Raw genomic sequence first — 15136 nt, forward strand, 5'->3', positions numbered from 1 at the left:
CAAGAAAGGATGCTGTATTTTGTCATATGCTTTCTCTGCATCTATTGAGAGGATCATATGGTTCTTGTCCTTTCTTTTATTGATGTGATAAATCACATTAATTGTTTTGCGGATATTGAACCAGCCCTGCATCCCAGATATAAATCCCACTTGGTCGTGGTGAATAATTTTTTTAATGTATTGTTGGAGCCGGTTGGCTAATATCTTGTTGAGGATTTTTGCATCCATGTTTATCATGGAAATTGATCTATAGTTCTCCTTTTTAGTGGGGTCTCTGTCTGGTTTTGGAATCAAGGTAATGCTGGCTTCATAGAAAGAGTTTGGAAGTTTTCCTTCTGTTTCTATTTTTTGGAACAGCTTCAAGAGAATAGGTGTTAACTCTTCCTTAAATGTTTGGTAGAATTCCCGTGGAAACCCATCTGGCCCTGGACTCTTGTTTTTTGGCAGATTTTTGATTACTAATTTGATTTCCTTACTGGTTATGGGTCTGTTCAAATTTTCTATTTCTTCTTGTTTCAGTTTTGGTAGTGTATATATTTCTAGGAATTTGTCCATCTCTTCCAGATTGCCCATTTTATTGGCATATAATTTCTCATAATGTTCTCTTATCATTGTTTTTATTTCTGCTGTGTTGATTGTGATCTCTCCTCTTTCGTTCTTGATTTTATTTATTTGGGTCCTTTCCTTTTTCTTTTTGATCAGACTGGCTAGTGGTTTATCAATTTTGTTAACTCTCAAAAAACCAGCTTCTGTTCTACTGTTTTGGTTTTGGTTTTGTTTTTTTTTGTTTTGTTTTTTGTGTTTTTGGTTTCGATAGCATTAATTTCTGCTCTAATCTTTATTATTTTCTGTCTTCTGCTGGTTTGGGATTTTATTTGCTGTTCTTTTTCCAGCTCCTTAAGGCATAAGGTTAGGTTGTGTATCTGAGATCTTTCTTCCTTCTTTAGGAAGGCCTGGATTGCTATATACTTTCCTCTTAGGACCACCTTTGCTGTGTCCCAGAGGTTTTAGGTTGTGGTGTTATAATTTTCATTGACTTCCATATACTTTTTAATTTCCTTTTTAACTGCTTCGTTAGCCCATTCATTCTTTAGTAGGATGTTCTGCAGTCTCCAAGTATTTGTTACCTTTCCAAATTTTTTCTTGTGGTTGATTTCGAGTTTCATGATGTTGTGGTCTGAAAATATGCACAGTATGGTCTCAATCTTTTTGTACTTACTTAGGGCTGATTTGTGTCCCAGTATATGGTCTATTCTGGAGAACGTTCCATGTGTACTGGAGAAAAACATATATATTCTGCTGCTTTAGGATGAAATGTTCTGAATATATCTGTTAAGTCCATCTGGCTCAGTGTGTCATTCAAAGCCATTGTTTCCTTGTTGATGATTTGATTAGGTGATCTGTCCATTGCTGTGAGTGGGGTGTTGAAGTCTCCTACTATTATGGCATTACTATTGATGAGTTTCTTTATGTTTGTGATTAATTGATTTATATATTTTGTGCTTCCACATTTGGCACATAAATATTTACAATTGTTAGTTCTTCTTGGTGGATAGACCCCTTGATTATGATATAATGCCCTTCTGCATCTCTTGATACAGTCTTTATTTTAAAGTCTAAATTGTCTGATATAAGTATGGCTACTCCGGCTTTCTTTTCTTGACCATTAGCAAGATAGATGGTTCTCCATACCCTTATTTTCAATCTCAAGGTGTCTTTTTTTTTTTTAATTTTTTTTTTCAACGTTTATTTATTTTATTTTTGGGACAGAGAGAGACAGAGCATGAACGGGGGAGGGGCAGAGAGAGAGGGAGACACAGAATCGGAAACAGGCTCCAGGCTCTGAGCCATCAGCCCAGAGCCCGATGCGGGGCTCGAACTCGCGGACCGCGAGATCGTGACCTGGCTGAAGTCGGCCGCTTAACCGACTGCGCCACCCAGGCGCCCCATCAATCTCAAGGTGTCTTTAGGTCTAAAGTGGGTCTCTTGTAAACAGCAGATAGATGGATCTTGTTTTCTTATCCATTCTGTTTCCCTATGTCTTTTGATTGGAGCATTGAGTCCATTGACGTTTAGAGTGAGTACTAAAAGATATGAATTTATTGCCATTATGATGCTTGTAGAGTTGGCGTTTCTGGTGGTGTTCTCTGGTCCTTTCTAATCTTTGTTGCTTTTGGTATTTATATATATATATATATATATATATATATATATATATATATAAAATATATATATAAAAAATATATATATATTTATATATATATATAAAAATATATATATGTGTGTATATATATATACATATATATATATATATATACATATATATATATATTTTTTTTTCTTTCATCTTTTCTCCCCTCAGAAAGTCCCCCTTAAGATTTCTTGCAGGGCTGGTTTAGTGGTCACAGACTCCTTTAATTTGTGTTTGTTTGGGAAACTTTTTATCTCTCCTTCTATTTGAATGACAGTGTTCTGGATAAAGAATTATTGGCTGCATATTTTTCTGATTCAGCACACTGAATATATCCTGTCACTCCTTTCTGACCTGCCAAGTTTCTGTGGATAGGTCTGCTGCAAACCTGATCTGTCTTCCCTTGTAGGTTAGGGATTTTTTTCCCTTTGCTGCTTTCATGATTCTCTCCTTGCCTGAGTATTTTGTGAATTTGACTATGATATATGTTGTTGATGGTAGGTTTTTATTGAATCTAATGGGGGTCCTCTGTGCTTCCTGGATTTTGATGTCTGTGTCTTTCCCCAGGTTAGGAAAGTTTTCCGCTATGATTTGCTCACATAACCCTTCTTCCCCTATTTCTCTCTCTTCCTCCTTTGGGACCCCTGTGATTCTGATGTTGTTCTTTTTAATGAGTCACTGATTTCTCTAGTTCTTAAATCGTGCTCTTTTGCCTTAATCTCCCTCTTTTATACTGCTTCATTATTCTCTATAAGTTTGTCCTCTCTATCGCTTATTCTCTGTTCTGCCTCATCCATCCTTGCCGCCACTGCATCCATCCGTGATTGCAGCTGAGTTATAACATTTTAAATTTCATTCTGGCTACTTTTTACTTCTTTTATCTCTGCAGAAAGGGATTCTAATCTATTTTCGACTCCAGCTAGTATTCTTCTTATTGTGATTCTAAATTCTGGTTCAGACATCTTGCTTGTATCTGTGTTGGTTAAATCCCTGGCTGTCGTTTCTTTGTGCTCTTTCTTTTGGGGTGAATTCCTTTGTCTTGTCATTTTGAAGGGAGAAAAGCAATTAATGAGGTAGAAAAATTGAAATTAAAAAAAGTTAAAATTAAATAAAATTTAAAATTAAGAATTAAACACACACACACACACACACACACACACACACACACACATACAAATCGAATAGATGATGCTAGATCCTAGGTGTGTTTTGGTTGGGTGTTGAAAGTGGTTTGACAGATTAGAGAAAAAAAGGGGGGGGAAGCAAATCGTCTGAAAATTTGAAAAAATGAATACACTGAAGTAGACTAAAATGAGATGATAGGGTAAAATGGAATTTGAAAATATATACACAAAAGTAAAGAATATAGTAGAAAAAAATTAAAGAAAAATATTTTTAATAAAAATTAAAAATAAATATGAACTTTTTCTTTTTCTATATTCAAGAAAAAAGAAAAGAAATGAAAAAGAGAAAAAAGAAAAGAAAAAAAAGAAAGAAAAAAAGGAAATCATTTGAAAATTTGAAAAAGTACCCTGTAGTAAACTAAAATAAAATGATGGAAGTAAAATAGAATTTGAAAAAATTTACATAAAAGCAAAAATATAGTAAAAAATTTAAATAAAAATATTTTAGTAGAAATTGCAAATAAAAATGAAGTTTTTCTCTTTCTGCATTCAAGAAAAAGAAAAGAAGCAAAAAAGAGAAAAAAGATAATGAAATAAAAAGGAAATTGTTTGAAAATTTGAAAAGGTGAATACACTGAAGTAGACTAAAATAAAATGATGGAAGTAAAATAGAATTTGAAAAAATTTACACAAAAGTAAAAAATATAGTAATAAAAATTAAAGAAAAATATTGTTAATAAAAATTGAAAATAAAAATGAATTTTTTCTCTTTCTGTATTCAAGAAAAGGAAAAGAAGTGTAAAAGAGAAAAAGAAAAAGAAAAGAAGGAAAGAAATATGAATAGATGAACCTGCTAACAGATTCAAGTAGGACTGGAATTACTTCATTTTCCCCTATGTCAGTCTAGGTAGTGTTTTATGGTCCAGAAGCTAAATAGGCGGTGAGACTTGTGTTCTTGAACAGCGAAGTTGGCCCAGTTGGGCAGGGCTCCGTGTGACGGCTCCGCTCTCCACTAGATGGTGCTGCTAGCCTACTGGGGTGGAGTTTTGCGGGGCTCCTAGGTGCGCATGTGCATGCGTGGGAATGGTGAAAATGGCGCCCCCCAGCTACCCAGTCTGTTCTCCCCGATCAGCAATCGTGCACCCATCCTCTGTCTTCAGCTTTCATCCACTCCCTGCTTTTTCACTCTCTGTGACCAGGCCCCAGACAGTACCTCTCTCCTGAGTCTTGTCTCAGATGCGGCTGCTTTTCCCAGCCCCTTACTTCTGAAGGACTGCGGCTTTGACCTGTCCCACCCCTCTGTGGGAGGGTCTCACTGAGCAATGGCTGAATGAGCACTGGCTGAATGTCGGCTGCACCCAGGAATGCTTGCTGGACCCTGCTGCTGCCAGTGCCCTGAGACTGTGGCCAGGTGCCAGCCCGCCCCAGGAAAAGTTCGCGAGACAGTGTACCAGCAGCGTTTCAGGGATTATGGAAAATCACAACACACATCTGGCACCAGGCTTCACCCTTAACGACCTTGTTCCAGCACCAGTGAATGTGGCCGTTTTCTGGGGTCTGCTGGGACCAGGTGGCTTCAACAGTCTCTACCAAATGTCCTTCCAGCAGTGGAACCACTTTTCCCCGTGTGGCCCAAGAACCTCCCAGATCCCACTCTGTTCCTGGGGATTCGCCCTTCCCACCAGAGCACCACCAGGTATGGAGCTGTGGAGTTGCAGACTTGGCTCCCCTTGTTTACAGCCTTAATGGAATTTAAACCCTCTCCTTTCTCCTTTCTCCCTTTTTAGTTTAGTCCCTGCGGCTGTTTCCAATTTTCCACTTTCTCTCCAGCTGCTTTTGGGGAGGGGTGCTTTTCCTGTATTCTCCCCCCCACCAGTTCCCTACCCTCAGTGGCTTCTTGCTCCCCAAATTCACCTCTCTGCACCGTGTACCTGCTGAATTCTGTGGTTCAGGTTGTGCAGATTGTTGTGTTAATCCTCCAGTCAGTTTTTTATCTGTGTAGGATGGTTTAGTGTTGGTCTGTCTATATTTCATGGACGCGAAACACACAAAAAACTTCCATGCTGTTCCACCATCTTGTCTCCTCATGTAGCTCATTATTGTTTTATATGGATTTATTTATATATGGATGACATCATTCTTTAAGTATTCTTCTATAGCTTTATCCACCTCATAGTGTGTTCATGAGATTCCTCCTTATTGATTTATGTAACTTTGGTTCATTCAGTTGCACTCTTGCATAGCATTATGTAAATTTATCACAATACATCTATCTAACTCCTTTTAATGGAAAATTTAGTTTTGCCTTTATAAATAGTCCTGCTGAGAATTCACTTTTGTTTTTTTTAAATATATGTCCACTTATGTTTACAAGCAAGAGTTTATTCAGGGTGTATATCTAGGAATAAAGTTGCTGGATTAGGGTAGTTACATCTTCACCTTTATTAGTTATTGCCAAAGTTTTCTTCAAGATGGTCTTATGGATTTGTATTCTTACCAACAATATGCAGGTGTTAGCTTTTATCCACATCTTTGCCAGCACTCAATATTGTTAGAATTCTTAGTTTTTACCAATACAACAGTTGTGAAAAGTATTTTATTGTACTTTTAATTGGTGTTTTCCTATCACTGAGATAAATCATCTTTTAATAGGCTTATTGGCCACTTGAGATAAACCTTTGGGAAATTCCTCATTTGTATCCTTTTCTTATTTCTTATTGGATTGATGCATAAGAGTGTATATATATGTATATATATATTCTGGATAATGTATATATATATGTGTGTGTGTGTATATATATATATATACACACATATGTATATATATATATATATATATATATATATATATATATATTCTGGATACTAATCCTTTCTCAGTTAAATGTGTTGCAAATATTTTGTCCCAAGTCTGGGACTTGCCTTTTTATTTTTAAATGATCTTTTCTGCCTAACAAAGATTTTTAAATGATTGTGTTATCAAATTTGTCATTTTTTATGATATTGTGTCTAGGTTTTTAAAAGTTTCTCTTTTGAAGTCACAAAAATATCTCCCTTATCACCGCCTAAAATTTTAGAATTTTGCCTCTCACATTGAGGTGGTGTATTGGTACAATCAGGAAAGAAGAACCACTAGGAATGATGTAGAATAGGAATTTATTTAGAGACTTGACCTTCTGTCACTGTGGAATCTGGTAAAAAGTCTTGTTTGTGTTGTTGTTTTCTGCATTTGGTACTGATCCTACTGATCCTGCATTTGCTACTGATCCTCCCAGAGTACCCAGTAGGGAAGGAGTGACAGATGTGAACTTTGGAGAGGTGGCATAACCAGAACTATGCAGAACAAGCCGTAACCTGCCTTTTTCCTCATTGGGCATCATTAGCCTCTCCCCATTTTCAAGCCACCAACTTGCAGCTGAGGAGGCCCTGCACCTGGCTGCCACTGTTGTCACAGCTACAATGGCACCTGATCCAGGATATGGAAAATCTTAAGGAAGATATCCTATTGGAGCTCAAGAATATGTGGAATTCTGTTACTGCCTATGCCAACAAGGTCAGCCACCAAATTGCAAAAATGTGTAGAAGCCATGGTAGGGCCTGGCCTACCTTGACTTTCTGAGAGTAAATATGGCTCCTACTCTCTTCCTCCTCTCAAATCTCAAGCAAGTTTCTCTGGTGACCAAACTTAACCACTAAACTGCAGAGAAAGTAATTCCAGGAAACACAGTTCAGTTTAGCCAAGTTGGCTTGTTACAAAGGTTGGTACAATCAGGGAAACAGAACCACTAGGGATGACATAGAATAGGAGTATATTTAGGGACTTGGCTTTCGGTCACTGTGGAACCTAGTAAAAAGTCCATTTTTGGTTGTTTTTTCTTCATCTGCTGACCCTAAGCTCATAGAATTTATTTTGTGTATTCTATGGAGTGGCAATTCAAGTCTAATTTTTTCCATGTGGATAACCCCAGCCCCGTGTGTTGAATACTCCATTTTATCCCCCATTGATTTGCCACACTGATTTTGTAATACATTAAATTTCATTATATATTTTGTTCTGGAATATTTATTTTGTTTCACTACTATTTGTTGATTTCTGTGTTACTGCCTCACAGTTGTAATTACTGTGGCTTTATGATAAGTCTTAATATCTATGGTAAAATAAGCCACCGTCTTATTCATTTTCATTAGGAGTAGTTTGACCTTTTGCTATTACATACAAATTTTAGAATCACTTTGGGATTTTCATTGTAATTGTTTTAAGTTTATATATTAATTTGACATCTTCATGATATTGAGCCATTTGGTATATAAACATGATGTAGCACTACAAATATTTAGTCTTTCTTTAATGCTTTCAATACTTCTGTAATTTTCTCCTTTAAATTCATGCACATATTTATTCCTAAATACTTTTATTTATTTTTTTAAGTTTATTTATTTATTTTGAGGGAAAGAGAACATGGGAGGGGCAGAGAGAGAGGGAGAGACAGAATCCCAAGCACTCTTCACACTGTCAGCACAGAGCCCAATGTGGGGCTTGAACTCATGAAGCATGAGATCATGACCTGAGCTGAAACCAAGAGTCAAAAGCTTAACCAACTCAGCCACCCAGGCACCCCTATTCCTAAATACCTTTAAAATGCTGTTGTTGTTGGAATAATATCTTTTAAAATGATATTTTAAAAGTTTTGTTCAGAATCTATGGAAATGCAATTGATTTATGTATATTGATCTCATATCTAGGAGTTTTCTGAACTTTTTATTAATTCTATTGATTTACCTACAGACACTCTTGGGCTTCCTATATATATCACTAACATGTCTGTAAATAAAGGCTGTCTTAGTTCTTCTGTAGATTATTATTCATAAATGCAAATGAATTATGATAAATATATTTATATTATAAAATATATATCACATATCACATATAAGAATAAATAAAGATAAGTATTATTCTTCCATCTTTATATATCCCAGACTTCAGTATAATGTTAAATAGAAGTTTTGGTGATTACATCCATGTTTGATAAGAACTGGCTTTGCTTTAATCATGGTTATGATTAAAAAATCCTACCTGTAATCTATTCGCACAATTGCTTAATGTTTTTAAAGGGTAATATTTTAAACCAAAACAGCTACAATATTTTTGTGTGAAAGGCACCGATATTTATACTTGGATAGTTGCCATTTTTTGCAGCTACAAAGCTTTACATTTACAAAATATATTTTCTCTCATAATAAATATAATTCTTCCTTTGATGTATTTTATATCACATATGTCTCTGAGATAATAAACATTTTGCAAAAAATTTACAATAGAGTCCATCTCTACTGCACCTACTGAAAGTATTACACTGGTATGAAAATCAGTAATATTTTGCTAGTTTGCAAATGTTACAGTATTTGCAACTAAAAATACTACATGTTTTATATAAAGCTATATGATGCTTGAAGTTTGGGCTTGGTAAATTGTTCATGGTTCACACAGTACTTCCTTTTAAGTTTTAAGCATCCCTTTGAAAATATGGCATGCTGACCCTCTTTGTATCTAGAGATGCAATTAAAAATAATGGCCTAAATATTCAAGTAGTAGAGAATGTTGGCAATTTGACACTGAGGCTCTTCATTTGACCTTCTTTTGTGGCTTGCAGGCATGCAGTTTGTTTTTAAATGGATGGCATGTTAAAGATCTGTAGTCATGTCATTTTTTTCCCTGACAATTAGTAAGATATAGAAGGAGAAAACTTTTATAAAGAGAGATTCCAACTAGGCTACTACCCACAGATCAATAACATCAAGTGTTTCCATAATATAAATATGCTCCCAGCCTATCTCTAGGGATTGAAGAGAGATCAGCTTTGTATAAACAATTTTTTTCATTTGATGAGTAGACAATAGATGAAGAAAAAAAAGTGTGCTGTGTTTCTTCATGGAGTGTCTCTGGGATTTGAAAATGATTTACAGATACAACCAATTAAAAGACAAGCTAGTTAAATATCCCATAATCTGTATCTCTGGAAAATTCTGTATTGCATCTCAATTTTTAAAAAATCAGGGAGGTCTTCTTTGACTATCCATATGAAATTAAATACCCCATTTTTATTCTCATAATATTTTTCTTTGGTAGAGTGTATTATGTTTTTTAATTGAAAATAAATATGATTTGTTTAATTTCTGATCATCTGGATAATTGTTAGCTCTATGAGGTCAGAAACATACCTATCTTTTAAACTAATGTAACCCCAGAAACTACCACAGTGGCTGTTTAATAAATATAATGACTTAATGAATAAATGGTGAAAAACTAACTACTGTTATTTCTTGAGAAGGAAATATTATCTAACTGCCTTTAGTTGCAACAACACAAAATTTTGGACTAACCTAGGCATGAAAAGAATATCTTGGATGAATATTGGGCAGCTCGTAGAATTAAAAGAAATAGTGAGGCAACAATCAGGAAAGTTTTAGGAGTCTAGGATGCGGAAACCCATGGACAGTCTCCAAAAGGCACTGCAGTCAAAGTCAATCAAACATTTTTAGTTTTAATGTCATTTTAAGAGGATTAAAATTCTAGGGAAAGAACAGAAAAAAAATTTATTTCTTTGAGAAACTAAGAGAATCAAAGAGAAATTCAGTCTCTGTCTCTCTGTTTCTCACCCCTCACTTTCCCCCTGACCCCACTGTGTGTGTGTGCATGTGTCTCCCTCCTTCTCTTTCCTTTATTTTATATGTACTCACATACTTAAGGTTTTCCCTGCTTTTTATTGTTTCTTTTTTTAAAGAAAAAGTTTATTTAATTAGAGAGAGAGTGAGAGAGCATGAGTGGGGGTAGGGCAGAGAGAGAGGGAGAGGGGCAATCCCAAGCAGCGTCCGCACTGTCAGAGCAGAGCCCCACACGGACGTGAACTCACAAACCGCAAGATCATAACCTGATCTGAAATCATGACCTGAGCTGAAACCAAGAGTCAGATGCTTAACTGACTGAGCCACCCAGGCACCCCATTATTCCTTGTTTTTGATTTAAGTTATTATCTATTGAAATTTCCTTTCAGTCTGAAGGACTTCTTTAGTTTTGCTTTGTTTTGTTTTGGTTTAGATCAAATTTGTCAGTAATGAATTCTCTCAGTTTTGTTTATATGGGAATGGTCATTATTTTAGTTACATTTGTAGCGACAGTTTTGCCTAGAATAGTTTTGATCTAGAATTCTTGATTAACTGTTTTTTCCCCAGCACTTTAAATTACACCACTGTCTTCCAGTCTCCTTTGTTTCTGAGGAAGAATGAGCTTTTAATTATGCTGCTGCTCCCTTGTATATAATATTTTCTTTGTCTTTGTTTTTCAGCAGTTTAAATATGATATGTCTAGGTGTATACCTCTTTGTGTTTATTATACTCGGGATTCAGAGGACTACTAAAACTAATAAGCATTTATAGCAAGATTGAAGGATACAAAGGTAACATACAAAGGTCAATTCCTTTCCAATATACTAACAATGAACAAATGGAATTGAAATTAAAAATACAGTATCATTGGGGTGCCCACATGGCTCAGTTGGTTGAGTGTCTAACCATGATCTCATGGTTTGTGGGTTCGAGCCCAGTGTTGGGCTCTGTGCTGACAGCATGGAACCTGCTTGGCATTCTCTCTCTCTCTTTCTCTCTCTCTCTCAAAACAAATAAATAAACATTAAAAATGAATATCATTTTTATTCGCACCACCAAAAATGAAATAGGTATAAGTCTAACAAAATATGTACAAGATATATATACAGAAAACTACAAAACATGATAAAAGAAATCAAAGAAGAACTTAAATAAATGAAATGTATGATGTTCATGGATAGGAAGACTCAATATTATAAAGATGTTAGCTCTTTCTGACTTGATCTAGAGACTCAACACAACCTCAATGAAAATTCCAGCAGGTGTTATCATGGATATCTACACGTAGATTTTAAATGTTATATGGAGAGGCAAAAGATCCAGGTAGCCAACACAATATTTAAGGGGAAGAGCAAAATTGGAGAACTGATGCTATCCAACTCTATGACTGTAAGGAAAAACTGTTTCTACCTATTCACGACTCATCAGCACTTCTGATACCACATGTGTGGGTATCTCAATTCTTTGCTGACACAAACTGAATGTCCTACAATTCAATTCAAATCTAACATTGTCCACCTGGAATGAGCATCATATCCCACTGTTTAAGTGCTCAGTCCCATAAGACAGCCCCCTCCCTCAACTTCAGATGCCCATTACAAGTCCAGGTTATCACCTGTGCTTCTGATTGACCAGCTATAAATTGGAGGTTCCCATGACCCCCTTTTCAGGTTTGATAATATGCTAGAATGGCTCATGGAACTCGGGAAACAGCTTACTTACTAATTATTGGTTTATTGCAAAAGGATACAACTCAGGAACCGTGGCTAGAAAAGATGCACAGGGCAGGATGTGGGCAGGGGCATGAAGCTTCCATGCCCTCGTCAGGCATGCTATCCTTTCAGTACCTCCACATGTTCATGAACTTGGAAGCTCTCTGAACCCTGTGGTTCAGGGATTTTTATAGAGGCTTTATACATAGGCCTCACTGCTTTCAAGCACACCTCAGAGACATTGAGGGTTTGGTTACAGACCACCGAGTAAAGCGAATACTTCAATAAAGTGAGTCAAATGAATTTGTTGGTTTCCCAGTACACACAAAAGTTATCCCTACACTATACTGTAGTCTATCAAGTGTGCAGCAGCCTTATGTCTTAAAGATGTACATAATTTAAAAATTGTTTCTTGCTAACAAAATGTTAACCATCACCAGGGCTTTCAGCAAGTCATAATCTGATCATCTGATCATCACTGATCATAAATCACCGTAACAAATATAATGTTAACGAAAAAATTTGGACTATTGTGAGAATTACCAAAATGTAACGCAGAGACATGAAATGAGCAAATAATGTTGGAAAGAGGATGCTGATAGACTTGCCACAAATCTTTAATTTATGGAAAATGCAGTATCTGTACAATGAGATAAAACAAAGCCCAATAAAATGAGATATTCCTGTAAATCACTGGCCATTGGTGATTAATTCAATCTCCAGCCTCTTCTCTCCCACTTTCTAAGCTGGGAGTTGGGGCTGGAAGTCCCAAACTTCTAATCACAGGTATTGTTCCTTGGGAACCGGCTCCTTATCCTTATGGGCTTTCCAAAAGTCATCTCATTAACGTAAACTCAGGTATGGTTGAAAGAGACTTCTTACGAATAACATTCCTTTCACCTTACTGCTCATTAAATTTTTTTTAAATGTTTATTTATTTTTGAGAGAAACAGAGCATGAGTGCGAGAGGGGCAGAGAGAGGGAGACACGAATCCAAAGCAGATTCCAGGCTCTAAGCTGTCAGCAGAGAGCCCAACATGGGGATCCAACCCATGAACCATGAAATCATGACCTGGGCTGAAATCAGACACTTAACCGACTGAGCCACCCAGGTTCTCCCTACCTTACTGCTCTTATCACTTAGGAAATGCTAAAGATTTTAGAAGCTCTGGGTCAGGAATGGGGATGAGGACCAAATATACACTTCTTATTATAAATCACACTATCACAAAGATTTACCATAAAACTATATTAATAAAGACAGTATGGTATTTGTGAAAGAATAGACAAGGTATCGATGGAACAGAATAGAGAGCCAAGCAATTGACCGACATATAGTCAACTGGCTTTTGACAAAGGAACACGACAGCAAATTGGAGACCAGATATTCTCTTCAACAAATGGTGCTGGAATAACTCAACATCACATACAGAAAATGAATTCAGACACCTTTCACGAAAATTAACTCAAAATTGATCATAGACCTGAATGTGAAATATGAAACCAAAGAACTCCTAGAAGATAGTGTAAGAGAAAATCTAGATAACCTTGGGCATGGTGATGACTTTTTAGCACAACACCGAAGTCATGAAATAATTGATAATCTGGAATTGTGCTTTGCAAAAGACATTCTTAAGAGAATGAGAAGACAAACCATGGACTGGGAGAAAAGTCATCACACCTCCACAAATTATTCTTCAGACACTTTACATATTTACTAAAATTCTTCTCAAAGTCCACTCTCTATTGTACCAAGTACTAAAATCAGAATTTAGTTCCCTAGTACCACATAACAAGATGCTCCGTAATTTAGCAGCTTAAAAACAATACTGATGTTGCATTTTTCAGCCAACATGTGCACAGAGATGCACACTGGGTCCCTCAAACAGTGTTGTCCTATGGCTGAAAGATAATATTTAAATAGCCTCTGAAGCAGCTGGATAAACATTAGTCACAGAAATATATGTACAATGTATTATTTCTAGATCTATTTTGTCCAACTGTATTCATAGGAAGCAAGTCAGAGAAATGTACAAAGTATAATGTGTGCATTTTTTTTAAAACCCAAAAGCTATAGAGAAATGCAGGATTATTCATCACTGCAATTCATAACTGCAAATGGACATTTTTAAACTGGTGAATTCTCTACTCTGTTAGCATGGATATTAAGTGATTTGTTGATTGAGTCCTATTTATATTTGCTGGACAGCTGAAAGGAAAGTAAGACTATTTTATTAAAAATATTCTGTTGTTTACTAAAAGGAATCACAAAGGTTCAACAAAGCTATTGTCATTTTGAATTTGGGTGTGATGGATGAGGGCAATGGTGGGACAGGAGGGGGAAGGAATCTCTTAGAAATTGCTGGCGATTTTTAGTAATATAAATGATGTGCAACTAATCTAATTTAATTAAATTTAGAATCATAACAGACCCCTTTGAAGAGCTAGTGAAATGCATTTCTTTTGTATATCTCCTGACTGTTGAAATGCAGTACATTAAAATGAATAAGAACAATAGACAGTTTCGACTAATCTCATCTGCAACTCCATCTGATCCAATGAGAAGATTTTAATTAGAGCTGGACTTCATTCAAAAAAAGGAACTATTGTAACAAGCCATAATTAAGTTGATTTCTTCCCATAGAGCATAGGTCATACATTCACTTTTTAAAACATTGTGTTTGGTTCTCTAATGTCTTTAATATTTCTGTTTATATTCATAATAAATTATGGATTTTCTTTTTTTCTATGCAGGCATTATTCACTCACCTCAGTGATGGTCTGCCCAGTAATATTTCATCTTTAGAAACTTTTGGAGACCTTCCTTCCTGAATCGTTCTCATTTTTAATCATACGAATAGATAAGAAACCATGTTGCAAAAGTCCTATTATACAGTTTCACCATTGATATACAACAAATATGCACTACGTTTCTGTTTTCTTTCACCAAAAATAAAAATAATTAACCATGAATGTAACTTATTAGCCTAATTTACTTGAGAATGTACAGTCCACACACACACATACACAAAGCATCATATATGCTGCAGTGGTAGCTGTTTGAAGGCCTGAAGTATAAATACAGAGAAGAAAACCTGATATATATTTATACATGGTATGCATTTATGCCTGAGATGTTCTAGCAAAATCTTATAGAATAACAAAGCAATTTGTTCAAACGATGACTGCTAATTAAAACAGTTTTGTCCAAAGACACAAATAAATGATGCAATAATAGCTCCTAGTGATCGAAATGACAGTGCTTTTCATAATTACTTGGCTAGGTAGGGGGTCAGTACTCCATGGTCTCACAAAGGAAATTGTTGGTTGTTTACCCTTTTCTTTCTTCTATTCTCATGTTCTTTTTAAAAGCCTCAAGCCAAAAAACTTTTTATGACAATTGTTTTTATTTCAAGAACTCTGAGGCATTTTTTTTTCTTTCTAAG

The 15136-nt window shown here is 35.7% G+C and overlaps 1 long non-coding RNA gene across 1 annotated transcript in view; it reads left to right on the forward strand.

The window, feature by feature from the left end:
- Positions 1–14668, forward strand: part of LOC147578098 (uncharacterized) — a 68704-nt gene extending 54036 nt beyond the window's left edge. The window contains exons 4-5 of the long non-coding RNA XR_015254798.1: positions 6591–6868; positions 14445–14668. This is a non-coding gene — a long non-coding RNA (uncharacterized LOC147578098). The remainder of the gene's footprint in view (positions 1–6590; positions 6869–14444) is intronic.
- The last annotated feature ends 468 nt before the right edge of the window (positions 14669–15136 follow it).

Source organism: Puma concolor, chromosome C1 (assembly GCF_028749965.1).
Source record: "Puma concolor isolate L17-30 chromosome C1, mPumCon1.1.hap2, whole genome shotgun sequence".
Lineage (NCBI taxonomy): Eukaryota > Metazoa > Chordata > Mammalia > Carnivora > Felidae > Puma > Puma concolor.